At 43.1% G+C, this 14,358-nt stretch overlaps 1 protein-coding gene across 33 annotated transcripts in view; it reads left to right on the top strand.

The window, feature by feature from the left end:
- The first annotated feature begins 991 nt into the window (after positions 1-991).
- Positions 992-14,358, top strand: part of ADGRL3 (adhesion G protein-coupled receptor L3) — an 813,483-nt gene continuing 800,116 nt past the window's right edge. For 6 of the 33 annotated variants that reach the window (XM_053901533.1, XM_053901529.1, XM_053901522.1 and 3 more), the window contains exon 1: positions 1,259-1,833. The gene's annotated coding sequence lies outside the window, so the exon portion shown is untranslated. Of the gene's footprint in view, positions 1,834-1,977; positions 2,308-14,358 lie in introns of those variants that run through there. The other 27 variants (XM_053901530.1, XM_053901517.1, XM_053901515.1 and 24 more) reach the window with 19 other exon arrangements.

The following is a 14,358-nucleotide window of genomic DNA, read 5'->3' as shown; positions in this document are numbered from 1 at the left end:
CCTAGAAAAGGAGAAGCTGGCAGGACTTTCATTCTGACGTTTACTCACCTGGGGTGGAGTGGAGGAAAAGAAGAGGGGCGAGAGTGCGAGAGGGGAGGGACAGAGACAGAAAGAGAGGTAGAGAGAGAGGGGCTGAGGTAGAAGCGTGCCTCAAAGCCGGGAGGAGATGTACCCTTTGTTTGACAAACCCTGAAAGGGAAGCCTCTTGTAGCAGCCCTCTCATTCCCACCTCCAAGCGTTTGCCGAGCTGCTAGGTGGAGTCCGCGCGGCGGAGCCCGAGTGCACTCCAGATCCGGGTTTTACCTGCCACCCCCTTCCCCCCGCGCGAGCCCCCTCCCCAGCTCTCGGCGCTCTTGGCGCTCGCCAGCCCGCGGCTCATTCTGGCCTCGGCTCGGGCCCCGGCTGCGTCCGCCGCGCGCAGGCTGCACGGCCCCGGCGCGCCCGCGCTCCGACCCGCTCTCGGCGCGTCGCCGGGTCTCCTGCTCGCCCGGCACCGCTCGCCCCAGTTCCCGGGAGCGGGGATGCAGATGCTGCCGTTGGTCCGGGTGGGCGCCGCCGCTGCCGCTGCTGGTTTTCCCCGGACTGCTCGTTGCCTCCGCTCCGACAGCTGCCGCTGCCGCCGCCTGTGACTCGCCCCCTCCCCTTTCTTTCTTCTCTCTTTTTTTTTTTTTTTTTGCCTCCGTCCTCTTTCTCTGGGTGTGCGCGCGCGCGGATTGCACGGTTTGCTTTGGCAGGAGCTCGCTCGTGTGTGCGCGTGTGTGAGTGTGCGTGTGTGGAGAGCGCCAGAGCCTTGCTCGCTCTCGGAGAGTCGAAGAAGAGAAAGAACCGAAGAGGCGGCGGCGGCGGCGGCGCGGAGCTCGGGGCCGCGCGATGAAGCTCCCACATGCCCGCAGCTGCCCGGCCCGGCCGGCGAGCTAATCTGCCACCCCCCGGGCTCCGGGCTCCGCGACCCCCGGGACGCAGCCCTCGGCAGCCGGGCGCCCGCTCCGCCCGCGCGCCCCCACCGTGCACTCGGGAAGGAGTTTGCGTGGCCCTCGCTCCGGCTCTCGGCGCAGGTTGCGGGCGCCAGAGGAGACCCTCCGCGGGGAGAAAACCTCGGGAGAAGGAGGAGGGTTTGGCGGAGAAGAAGCCACCCCTGGCTGTCGCGGCTCCCCCTACCTATTCCACTGCTCCCTTTCCCAAGCGGAAAGGGGAGGACGAGGAAGAAGAAGAAAAAGAAAGAGAAGGGGGTGGGGTGGGAGAACTGGATATAAAGATCGGCTGGGGGGATGGTGGAAGATTTTTGGTCTCTCCAGCAGCGTCTTTTCTTGAGCGGCGGCGGCAGCAGCAGCGGCAGCGGCGGCAGCAGCAGCGGGAGGAGAAGCAGCCCCAGCTATGACTGCCGCATGTTAATAGCTGCCGCTTGGGTCTCTCGGCCGCTGCTGGAGACGGAGCCCGACTCCGAAGTTGTGCAACTGTGGACTGGGAGAGACATTTGAACCTTGCTCTCTCTTTGCTCCGTTTTTACCCCCTCGGTGTGTTTGAAGCGAGACAACGTACAGGAAGACAAATCTTTGGTTCTTTTCCCCCCCTTCCCCTTTCTCCGTGGCTGTGTAGCAGAAGAAAGGGGGAAGGAGAGACTTTTTGTTGTTGTTTCTTTGGCTGGGGTCTCCACCCTCCTGCTGCTTTCTCTGCGCTGTGGTTATCATTCCTTGCGGCGTGTGGTGGGGGTGTCTTCTCCGGGGCCGGCCGGTCTTTTGCCCCGGGCTCCATGGCTGGATTGTGGAAACTGCACTCGGCTGCAGGTTGTTGAGCAACTGATGGGACGATCTCAGGGACCGGCGGTTACGAAAGGTAATTTATTCTTCTCACTCTTCCTAATAGTGGTAGCCCTGGCCCGGCGCAGGCGGCGGCGTCCGCGGGGCGGGCAACCGAGGGGGTGCGGGATTCACGCACACTCACCCACCCACTCACACAGTCGCCCTCACACACTCGCCCGCACGCACACTCATCCGATCGTGATGCGGGGCGGGAAAGGGAGCCTCCTGGCTGGTGGGCGCTGGGGTTTGGCACGGGTTCGAGTTCTTCCAGCAACTGGGCGATTTGGCGGAGGAGAGGGATGAAGGGGAGAGCAGACCCGGCGCATTCGCAGTCCGACACGCTGCGAGTAGGAACTGGAATTTCCACCCCGGGAATTCTCCCTCCACTCTCACCCCAGTGTCATCCCTTGGTGGGGGCTGAAAGCAGACCAGGGGGCGCCTTCTCTCCGCTGACCCAGAGCTGGTGCCGCTGGAGGCGGGAGCGGGCTGGAGAGCAGACAGGGACCGGGTGAGAGCTGCGCTCTGGGGTGATGGGGACTGAGGGGCGGCGAGCTCACCGCGATCCTTCCTAGACGCCCGTCTGGAGCATCCATGGTGGCCGCGGTTGCCCAGGTCGCGCCCCTGAGTGGCAGAGCTGCGCTGCCTTTCCGTACCCCGCCCGTGGTGTCCCCTTCACGGCAGTTTGGTTTAGAGCTGCTTGCCCAGGCTTTGTTAGGAGGTTTTGGTTGGAAAACGCTGCTACTTTCGTGGGTGGCCCGGGGCGGCGCGGTGTTGGGAGTGGGCACGGGGCGGGGGACGGCGTTGCACGAATCGGGGCACCGGGGATGCCAGGGCGGGGTGGAAAGAGCACTGGTATCCGCGGTCGGCTGGGTTACAGGTAGGAGGGCGGGCGACCCGGAGCCTCCAGCGGGAGAAGGGGACGCTCCGGCTCTGGGGAACGTAGGTGCCTCCGCGCCCCCGCCACTGGTCCCCCGCCGGAGCTCAAGGGCTGAGCGTGCCAGGCCCCCACTTATAGGTGGGTGTGTGTTCCAGGGGTGGGGGCGACCTCTGCTACCAGGGTCAGTTGGCGGTGGGGTCGGCGTGTGCGTGACAGTGTGCGCGCGTTCCTGCGCGCTCTGGGGATGGCCGGAGGTATTTGTGGGGATGGCAGAGCCGATGCTAGTTGAGCTGATCTTGCTTATCGAAATCGCCTGGGATCCGCTTAACTCGAAAATCTGGTTTGAGGAGGCCGCGAGGCCCCACAGGGGTTGCAAGGAAGCCACACGGTGTCCCCTCTGCCCCCGTGAGGAGCACCTCCGCGAGATGCGTGGCGCGCGTGAGTCTCTGGTGCAGCGCTCTACGCACCCCAGATTGGCCCTGATGAGGACCAAGGGATAGAATAGTCATCTCCGGGGCACATTCACATAGCCGAGTCAAGCCAGCACAACCCTAGTTCCTGTAATTCTCTGGTCACTTCCCTCAGTCTGATAGAAACCCGCGCTGCTTTATTTACGGCCAGAGATATCCCAGAAATTGGGCGAACTGGAGGTGTGTGAGCCACCTCTGGGTGTCTCCTCCCTGTGCCTGTGTGTGACCCTGCCTGCGGTAGTTGGGGCACATTGTAAACAACCGTGTAAGCACCCCTGCCACAGTCTCCTTTACAGCCGAACCTGCTGGTGTCTGTTGTGTTTACTTTCCTGGGTGGATTACTCATTAGGAAGTATAAGCCTTCTTGCACCTCTGATTTTACATCCTTCCAGCCAGCTGCTGGGGAAATGAGGAGACGCATAGACTCTGGCAGGAAGGAAAAACTGCCTTCTGGGTTTTGCTCTGAAGTAAATAGGCGGTCTGCTAATTTAGTGTCATATGGGCTATCAACACTAGTTAAAGAATGGCGTTGTAGAATCTACAAAGGCACACTTTAGTAATTTTTCACTTGCAGAATGCTCTTCATTTCCCTGTGAGATTAAACAGAATTTAGCTAGATTTCCCTGGTTTGTTTTTCAGTCTGTAATGGTACCAAATGACCCGGAGTTCTGGCGCCCAAGTTGTCTGTTCGTGGATTACAGACAGAATTGTCAGTTCTTTTATAGCATCACCAAGGTTTCCAGATAATTTGTGTAGGAGCTAAAAGGATATTTGTGTTGAAATATCTCTCAGCTTTGTTTCCCTCTTTTTTTTTTTTTTTTTGTCACCGAAGCAAGGGTTAAAAATGTACAAAGATGAATGGTTTTTAAAAAGTTAAAAAGCTAGCCTGCTTTTCAGTTTCAGTAATGAAAAGCTACTAAATTCCTTAGTTGTAGATCAGCTCCGACTGCTTTGGTGTTTGGTACAAATGACTGTGTTCTATTTTGTTTTTAAAAGTATAGCACTGTAAGTGTAAAAAGGTACTTATTTTCCAGGTACTCTAATTCTTTCTTTCTCCTTTCTTCCTTCCTTCCTTCCTTCCTTCCTTCCTTCCTTCCTTTCTCTTTCTCTTTCTTTCTTTCTTTCTTTCTTTCTTTCTTTCTTTCTTTCTTTCTTTTGATCTTGACTTCTTGAAAAAGCTTAGACTTTTGCACAAAAAAAAAAAAAAAAGGAATAAAGAATCACTGATGCCTGATTCTGATTAAGTTCTGTTTTTATGCACGATTGCTAGTGGCCGTCATATTCATAGAAAACTTAGAGAATTGTGATTTAATTTATGAGGCTCTAGCTTCATACATTTGTTTGATTTCTAGGGGATATGTGTTAAAGTCTTTACACTTGTAAATATTTCTGAAGATTAAGGGACACTTGTCCTGTCATTTCAGAAGATCTAATCGTAATGATTCCCAGCCCTTACACTAGAAGATTTGATCAGATCTGTTCTTTGTTTCCTAGCAGCCTGCTTTTGCTAGCAGTCATACATTCCACAGGTCCTGATGTCATTAGAACCTAGTCTGTCAGTGTATTGTGCTGTCTTTAGCTGAAGGTGAATGTGTCAAAGTGGTGGAAGGCCATCCCATAGCACTTTCATATCACTAAATATTCAATAACCTGCTCCATTGGTGTGTATGGTGGCCTAGACTATTTCTATACACTTGGGTGGGAGGAAAGATCAGTATAAAGGCTTATGTGAACTATTTAAATATTTTAGTTTGACCTGTTAGGCTGTATCAGGCATCCCTGGCCTGAAGAGTGATAAACCAGCATGTGATTTGCCTGATGGGTAAATGCTTTTGATGTCTCATTTTAAGTGGCTTGGTGTGATTATCCTTCAGAGTGAGAGCTCTCCTCAGAAACATGAATGGAAGGTTTTCTTAATGATCTTCTTACAGTTTGGAGATTTAAATATTCCTTTCCACAGGGAATAATAGCAAGTGTGAGACGTACTGGCTCCAGCTACTGTGGCTGGCATTGTTTCTAGTAATTAAGAAAGGCAAATTTTTTATGGTCTTGATTTGTCTTTGATTCTTTGGTGAGCTGTATGTAGCCTAGGAAATCCGAAGTAGGAGATTTAAACATGTTATAAAAGCAAAAAGGTTGAAGTTAGTCAAATAATACAATGCTAAACTGAATTGTTCTTCAGATTTCATTTGGACCACTTTACCTGCTGCTTGAAACTCTCCCTGAAAAGGGTTGCCAAGCAAGAGTGACAGTGACTGTTAGAAGGGGGGCATTTTTGCCCAGAAATCAGTAAGGAAAACTTAATTGATTTTTGTATTTAAGAACAAAGAGCAATTTTTGAGAAATGTGCAGCCTTAATTTAGCATGGTATGGATGGCTAGAGCAGTTGGAATTAGAGGGAGGTGATCTTAAGTTTTGCAAATGGCTGTTTTCCCTTGGATTTCTTAGATTTGCATTACATTCAAATATGAATTTGCTCACATAGGGAGAAACCCTGAAGACAGAGGCTGTATTGTAATTTAGCTTTTGTTTACATTGAAGGACATATTTACACTTAGATTATTATTGCATTTATGTCCTTTCTTTAATGCAAATGAATTTCTTTATAGAAAGTCTATTTTATAATAAAATATAAAGTAGAACATTCAAATGCAAGTAAGGTCCTCCTGACATTTTCCCGTTGTTGTCTCCATTTGTGTGTGTGTGTGTGTGTGTTGTTGTTGTCGTTGTTGTTGATCAATGGGGAGAGAAATCCAGATTTTTCATTCATTGTGATTATGGTATTGCTGCTTATTGGCCAGTTTGAAAAAGTGGTGTGAGCATGCCTCTAGATAGCGTTTATGAGTCCTAAGATGTGCATATATCCCTTCAAAACTCTTTAATGTCATGCTGACTATCTGTGTGGCCCTATAAAATTAATTCAACTGCATAAGTGGCCATTATAACTTTTTTCTTAGAATTATGAAGTGTGCTCATGCAGTAACAAATACATTAAAAATTAGCCATCTACCCAGAATTAATTGTGATTCTCCATTTGTTTTAGGGCACGGGTGGAAGAAGGAGAGTTCTTTCTACATTTGATCATAGAAGATTCTGTAGATCCTAATAATTTATGTCTTGCTTATGTCTTACTGACATTTAAAACAAGAATTTAGTTCTAGTATTAATGAATTTCTTTATCAGAGTGATTATATGTACACATTTGAAGAAGTTACCATTTGGTCCATATTACTGAAGAATCTAAATGGAATAATATTGGTGGTAATTCTGTTTTTTGTGAAACTTATCTCAGAGATGGAAAATTAAATCCCCCAACTGAATATTTCTTTCTGGTAAAACTTGTGGGTCAGTTATTTTGTAGAGCAGGTTCAGGAAAAGCTCTCTTCAGAGTACGTAAAAAGAAATGGAAAAAGAAAACATTTTTGTAACAATGCTATGATGTTATTTGCCTTTACTCTTATACTTTTTTTTTTTTTTTTGAGAGAGAGAGAGAGAGAGAGAGAGAGAGAGAGAGAGGTGGGAGAGAGGAAGATGGAGAGAGAGAGAGAGTCTTAAGTAGGCTCCATGCTCAGCACAGAGCCCCATGTGGGGCTCAGTCTCACAAACATGAGATGATGACCTGAGCCAAAATCAAGAGTTGGAGGCTTAACTGACTGAGCCACCCAGGCGCCCCTTACTCTCATACTTTTACAAGTGTACCATGGAGTTTTCCAGAAGGCACATGATCTGTGATGAAATCGTTGCTCTGATAGCATATGTCATGTGTGCTTGTGTATTCTTATGTTTTAAATTTTTCTCAGTTTACCTATTAGTACATAAATATTGATAGCTATCATCAACACAATCAAGTTGCTTTAGGTCATCAGTTTTTAAGCATGTGAAAAGGCCCTGGGACCGGAAGGTCTAAGAACCACTGGTGTTGGCTTTTGCAAGATCTGTCTCCTTGTCCTTACAAGTGTCTCTTCATCTGACCATATAAGGAGTCATGTAGGATAAGAAAAAATAAGTAGACTGTTCAAACTTTAAAAAGACACAAGTAGGTTGGATGTTTTATTATTTGACATTTTCAGTATTCTCTTTCCAGTGTAGAAAGCTTGTTTCTCATTTTTTGGTTCCCAGTTACTGAAATAGAAATTTTAAAGATGCAGGTCTCCAGCCTGATTTGCTGACAGTAGCAGAAGAGTTACTGGGAATACTTAAAATCTGGGCCCTGGGTCTGGATATTCTGATATCTGGAGAGACAGAGTGGTGTGGTGGTGAAGAGAAGGGACTCTGTGGTGTCTTTGCCTAGGTTTGATAACTTACTTGGCTTTGGGTCAGATACTGGATCTCTCTATGCCTCAATTTCCTGATATGTTTTTTAATGTTTACTTTGAGAGAGAGAGTGCAAGAGCATCTGAGTGGGAGGGGCAGAGAGAGAGAGAGAGAGAGAGAGAGAGAGAGAGAGAATCCCAAGCAAGTTCTGCACCATTAGTGCAGAGCCCAGTGTGGGGTTCAGTCTTATGAACCCTGGGATCATCACCTGAGCAGAGATCAAAAGCCGGACGCTTAGCCAACTGAGCCACCCAAGTGCCCCGTTTTCTGATATGTTTTAATTGGTCATAACAGTTGTTCCTGATTCATTGCTTGTTGTGAAGATTTAAAGGGAAAATATATGCAAAGTGCTTAAAAGAGTTCCAGGCACATAATAATGGAGATGCAACTATATGCTGCTGTCATTATTACTATATTTGCTGAGTCTCAGAAAGGTCCCAGAAAACTTTAATCAACTCCCCATGTGATTCAGATATGCAGTTATGTTTCACCTCATTGCTTTAGAGTATGTCTGTTAAGGGCTCTTAAATTTGAAAATTTCATATAAAACATAATCTTGGCTTTATTTTACCCTCCCACTTTAAAAGTCATGAAAAGTTCTGTTTTTGTTTGTGTGGTTTTTTTTTTTTGTTTTTTGTTTTTTTTTACTTATAGTAAGAACTAATAAAACACCTTTCTTGGCTTAGGCTAAGTTTGAAGTTGGGTAGAGAATGAATACCCAATTAAAACTAGATTTCAAAGACCCTAATTGAATATTTATGTATCTTGGGAATTATTAGGGAGGAAATCACTTTTCTGAAGTGATATCAAGACGACTCACTGCACTCTTAGTCTGTTAATCACTATCCAAGCATCACAACAGGCCATTTTCAGTGAAAAGGATCTTTGGGGTAATTATCTAATGTAACTCAGTTTGTTTGTGAATGGTAATATGCCTAATGAGTAAGGGAGGCTCCACATAGAGATTAGTTTTACTAGATGCTAAAGTTTGACTGGTGAACTGTAATACTTTTTTTTTTTTTTTTTAATTTTTTTTTTTTCAACGTTTTTTTTTTATTTATTTTTGGGACAGAGAGAGACAGAGCATGAACGGGGGAGGGGCAGAGAGAGAGGGAGACACAGAATCGGAAACAGGCTCCAGGCTCCGAGCCATCAGCCCAGAGCCTGACGCGGGGCTCGAACTCACAGACCGCGAGATCGTGACCTGGCTGAAGTCGGACGCTTAACCGACTGCGCCACCCAGGCGCCCCTGTAATACTTTTGAATGACACATCGACATCTATGCAAAAGCTTTAGAGATCTATTATTTATAAATTAAGTACATTTGGGGGGAATATATTCCGTGGCTGGTTTAATTTCTGACCTAGGCCTGCCACTATGAAATTAGTGTTACAGTACTTGTCTTTTCCACTTTGGTTAATGCTGACAAGTGTTGTAGAAACTAAGTTATATTCCTTAGATGGGCATAGCTGGGCACTGTCCCTAATTATGAACTTCTCAGAAATGGCCTTTGGAATGAGAGGCACTTGAATACAATCCCCTTTCCACAATTTTCTAGCTCTATCATCTCTATCTGTAAAATACAGGTAATAAAAGCTACGTTGCTGATCTGGGGAGGGGAATAGGAAGTAAACAGAAAAATACCTGACAGTATGAGCACTTAATGAATGGTACCTGATACTGTTAGTTACAGTATTATTAGAAATGTCCTTAAGTGCCATTAGTAAGAAAATTTAGCTAAATCAGATATCATTTTTTTTAATTGAAGCGTTCTCGATGAACTATGAAAATCAATAGCATTTTCTTAAGCAGTTGAGAAAGGTTTCAGGGATCTTCTTGGCTTTCCCATGTTCTTTCCTTCTCTCCTTTCTTAACCTTTTGTTCAGTACCTATTTTTTAGTTTTTCCTCCTAATCTTAAAATGTTATGCTCTGCTACTAATTCCCCACCAAAAATCGTATAATCCTGATAGGAAAATATTTTTGACAGCCACCAAGTGCTGTGCCTGAAGATTGACTTTAAATCATGTATAAAATGAAAGTAGCAATTTAACTTAAGACATTTTAAATTAAACTCCTGATCATCTTTTCTCATGGCATCAGCAGCTCTTTAAGCTTTAACTGCATCAGGATTTTCTACAATGTTGTAACCAAATAAAGTCATCATCAACTTCCAAGATTTAAAGATTTCTATAAATTTAAAAGGTTTATAATCCTAAAGTTCACGTCCTCAGAAGATTGCTATAAATGCAGACGGACCCTTAAAATTCAAATCCCAAAATTGCTTTAGAGACCTGAAATATTGAAAGGGTCATAAATAAGTCCACATTTTAGAAATAACATCTGTATGGCAGTGACAGTTGCCAATAAAAGACGTTATTAAGGTGTGTGACTCCTACCTATAATTATCCAGCATTTTTGTTAAAGCGGAAAGAGTGTACCACAACATGGTAGGTGGTGAAAATGAATGAAAAAATAAGCTGAGCGTTGGACAGCTGAGTGGCTAAATTGTACCAGAATCAAGTGTTGTAAAGTATGACTCGAGAAAACGAAAGCCAAGTAGAAACGACACCCCCTTCTGTTTGATCAGCTTGTGTTGGTGTTTATGTGTCCCGCAGAGGCAGAGTGTGTTACTATTCAGGACAGCCCCAGTGGTTCCACAGTAGCCTGAGCCTGTGAGAATAGGGGAGAGACTCAAGCCCAGTTTTTGATGTTCTGCATGGGTGGGTAACCTGAATACTAAAATGCATTCCATTGACAGCTGACCCTGTAAGAAGTTTTTCAACAGTCTCTTGTTTTGTTTTGTTCTATTTTGTTTTGTTTTTTCCCCTTTTCCTTTCCTCAAAGCTCTTCCAAATACTTTTGAATAAGAGTAAATGGTCTTGACTGATGGTCATCTTTTTGTCTGAGATTTTATTGCTGGCAAGAGTGGAAGGGCTCAGCTGGTTTATGTTTATGTCTTCTGTTCTCTTCAAATTTTCAATGTTCTTGATTTGTCAATGACCGATGGTTGTTGTTTGAACCTTGACTCAGAATACTGATCATGACTTCAAGGAGTGGACAAAGAATCTATTGAGAAATAGTTTTGTGTTAACGTGAGGCATGTATGTATCTATAGACTTTCTTCTTTATATTGGCTTTAACTGTTCCGTTGAATTTGTTTATTGAGGTTTAATCATATTATTGACTGTAGTTGACTTTGGAAGAACAGCTCAGACACTGTTTTCTTTTAAAGTAATACACATTTTTTTGAGTTCCAGTTAAAGTTCACTTTAATTTTCAACAATTTCTATGTATGACAGTTAGATATTCTTAAAGTCATTCCAGAATGCTGCATATTTTATCACATGTCAGTTGTCCTATGGACCTAAATTCAACATACAAGATTTAGTAAAATGAATGTATTCATTATTTCTCTTTTAATTGCAATGAGACCTCCAGCTAGCTTTAGGCTGAAATGATTAATTTATTGGGAGGTTATTGTGTTTCTTACCTAAAGAATCTTAGGGAAGAATGAAGGCTTATGTAGACATTAGAAAAAAAAAAAAAAAGTACCTTGAGTACCACTAGGATTCTGCTCCAGCTGCATACCCCTACCCAAGCTACTGTGTTTCCTTCTCTCTGCCCACTGGCTCCTTTCCCTTTGACCACAGTTTCAGGTAGATATCAAGCTTTAGATCAATCTACTGTCACCAGATTAGTGGAGTCAGTAAGGTAGTGTAGGTCCTCTACGGACAAATATATAATTTGCTTGAAGAAGGAAAGACTTAGTTAAGAGAGGGATTTTGTGCACCGAAAAAGTCAGTTAAAACCCAAATGTCCACTGCAGTGATCTGTTGTTAACTGAGACAGATTAAACATTAGGAAAATTGGTTAAGAAAACCTTTAAAAATGGGTTTTATTCTCTTCCTGTAAGTGGCCAGGGTGATTGTGGAAAATGCTTTCCTACTTACTTGACCTAGAAAACTCAACAAACACATGCAAATCGGGGGATTCGAGTCTACAGGTTCAAGAACACCTGTGAAACTGCCTGAGTTGTCAAGGCTATGTATATCTGAAAAGCCACCAAATATTTGAAAGATGTGACTTTACTTAACATATGCTGGTCTGTCCTATGATGGTAGAGTTACCACTATACAATTTCAAACAGGGGCACTGGACACCAGTTTGGTGGTACATAGAGAGCTGGATTTTTGCTACACATGCTTCAAAATGCAGAGGAATACTGACCTTAATGTAGGTGCAGGTTTAAATGTAAATTATTGAGGCATTGAGCATATCCAGGTGAATAGAGCTCCCAAGATGTGCCATCGGACACAGAACTCATGGTTAAATTATCTTATGTATGAGCTCCACCAGCCACAGTAAAATGGCCCTTACTGAAATGGAAAAAAATTTTTTTTTCTAAACTACATGGAGAAAAAATTGTCCCAGAAGAAACTGAAGAAACAAAAACTTATGGCATGGGAATAAATACAGTGTAGGGGCACCTGGGTGGCTCAGTTGGTTAAGCATCCAACTCTTGATTTTGGCTCAGGTCATGATTTCACAGTTTCATGAGATAGAGCCCTTCATCAGGCTCAGCGCTAACAGTGTGTAGCCTGCTTGAGATTCTCTCTCTCCTCTCTATCTGCCCCTCTCCCCGCTCATGCTCTCTCTTTCTCTCCCGAAAACAAGCAAATAAACAAACTTAAAAAAATACAGCATGAAAGAAATGCAGATAGAAATGAAAGCAGAGGGGCACCCAGGTAGCTCAGTCTGTTGAATATCTGACTGTTGCTTTCAGTTCAGGTTATAATCTTACGCTTCGTGGGTTTGAGCCCCACATAGGGCTCCATGCTGACAGCATGGAGCCTTCTTGGGATTCTTTCTCTCCCTCTCTCTCTGGGCCTCCTCTGTGCATAGTTCATTTTCTCAAAAATAAGTAAAGAATTAAAAAAAGAAGTAAAAACAGAAAAGATGAGTTTGGAGCTATGAATCCACCCATTGAGACATCTAATTATTTTACACTTGATAGTATACTCATTATGACATATTACCCATGGGAATATATGTTTAGTCAAGTAAACCTTATGTTTAGAGCAGAATATTCAAAAGCATATAAAGTAAGACATTTCAGATAATTGAGTTAGGATAACTTTATTAGGTGTCTAAAGAATGCAGTGAAAATATACTTCAACCTATCTAATAATAATGTTATTCACATGACAGGCATTATTGAAAATAATGGATCCATTATTACAAAAACTAGAGTTTGGGTAGTATTTAATGCGGACACTTGACCGGCTCAAATGAAATGATGCTTTAGAAGTATTATTTGTAGAAGTTGGGAAACCTTCTAATTTTAGCATTTTTTTGTCTTTATTCAAAATGGAAAGTTGTATTGACTTTCCATTTTTAACTTCCAACTCAATATAAATAGTAATATATGAAGATAATTTGGGAGAATTTTAAAAGATTAGTATAAACTTAATTAGAAGAACTCCCATGTGACTTCATATTGTTGCATATCCTAGAAGAAGAAACAGTACTAAAAATTAGTAGGCTGTCAACATTGTATTTTTCTAATTTGACATTATTAAGCAAACTTTGTGGGTATTTGTTTTTTTGTGTGCATTTGATTAAATGTGTGATCTTATCATGGTGAAATAGCCTGCTGGGCTGCAGACAGTCGTGTTCAGAAATGAAATTTGCATAGAGCCTCTGAAGAGACATTTTTTCAAAATTTTTTTTGAATAGTGGATGATAGATTGCAGTGGTGTGTATGTGCATTTTCTTCCTTAAATATAGGGAGTGTTGATACGGAGCAACAACACAAAAGTATTGGGGTATGAAAGAAAGCATTAGGTTTGTAACTGACAAATTAACCTACTTTATTACAAATGAATGAACTATATGTATCAGGGACACGGTATCAATGTCAGAGGATGGTCGTCTGTCTGCTTTGTTTCAGTTATCTGGCTGTGTTAACTTCCTTTCCTGCTACTCTGTCTTAGCATGGTGGATGCTATTCTGGAATTTTGGTATTATCCAAGTGTTCATCGTGTATGTGTGCTCTTTTGATTCTACTTGGGTGCCCATAATAGGTGAATTTTGATTTCCATTCATTCTTCCCAATGCAGCTCATTCTAAATTCTGAACAATCATATTTTAAAAAGGTTTTTTCCCTGATTATAGTACTTGCTCATGTTGAATACTTGTGAAATATGGAGATACATAAAGTCAAAATAGAAATCACCCAATATATCATAGTGGTATATCTCAATGTTCACAGAGATTATTTCACACATATTTTAGCTTGATTATCCACATATTATATCTATATATTATCTATATTTTATGCGTATGCATGTTTGTTTTAGTAGAATTGAGGTTCACCTATATATACTGTTTATATAATTCTCTCTAATTTCCCAATGCCATTCCTTTTTTTGAAAGCATAATTTTTAATATTTCATAGTGTGATACACTGATTTATTTAAACATTTCTGTATTCATGTGGGTTGTCATATTTTGCTAGGACAAGTAATGTTAAGCTTGGCTCATTTTCTGATGATTTCTATAGCACAGATTCCTTGAAATGCAATTACTAGGACAAAGAGTAAATAATTACTGTCTGACTTTTACTGCTTGGTCACAGTGATCCACATGCATGGTTGTTGTCTGTGCATAAGTGGTCCTCCTAACTTTCTGGACATTCTTTCTTAAGAATTGTTAACTCTCGGTTGTGTATAGTTAGTAGCTACTAACTCTAGGTTATTATACACTAAGTAAAGTTAGCAACTTGTGTTCGGTAGTTCACAAGAATTACTAACTCATGTCTATCAATGTGTAAAAGCTGGGGTTAGTAAAATATGAATAAAATAATGAAATTTACTGGCCATTAACATTTTAATAGGA

The sequence above is a fragment of the Panthera pardus genome, unplaced genomic scaffold, assembly GCF_024362965.1.
Source record: "Panthera pardus isolate Hobbes unplaced genomic scaffold, ASM2436296v1 HiC_scaffold_13, whole genome shotgun sequence".
Lineage (NCBI taxonomy): Eukaryota > Metazoa > Chordata > Mammalia > Carnivora > Felidae > Panthera > Panthera pardus.
This window is presented reverse-complemented; position numbering and strand designations above follow the sequence as displayed.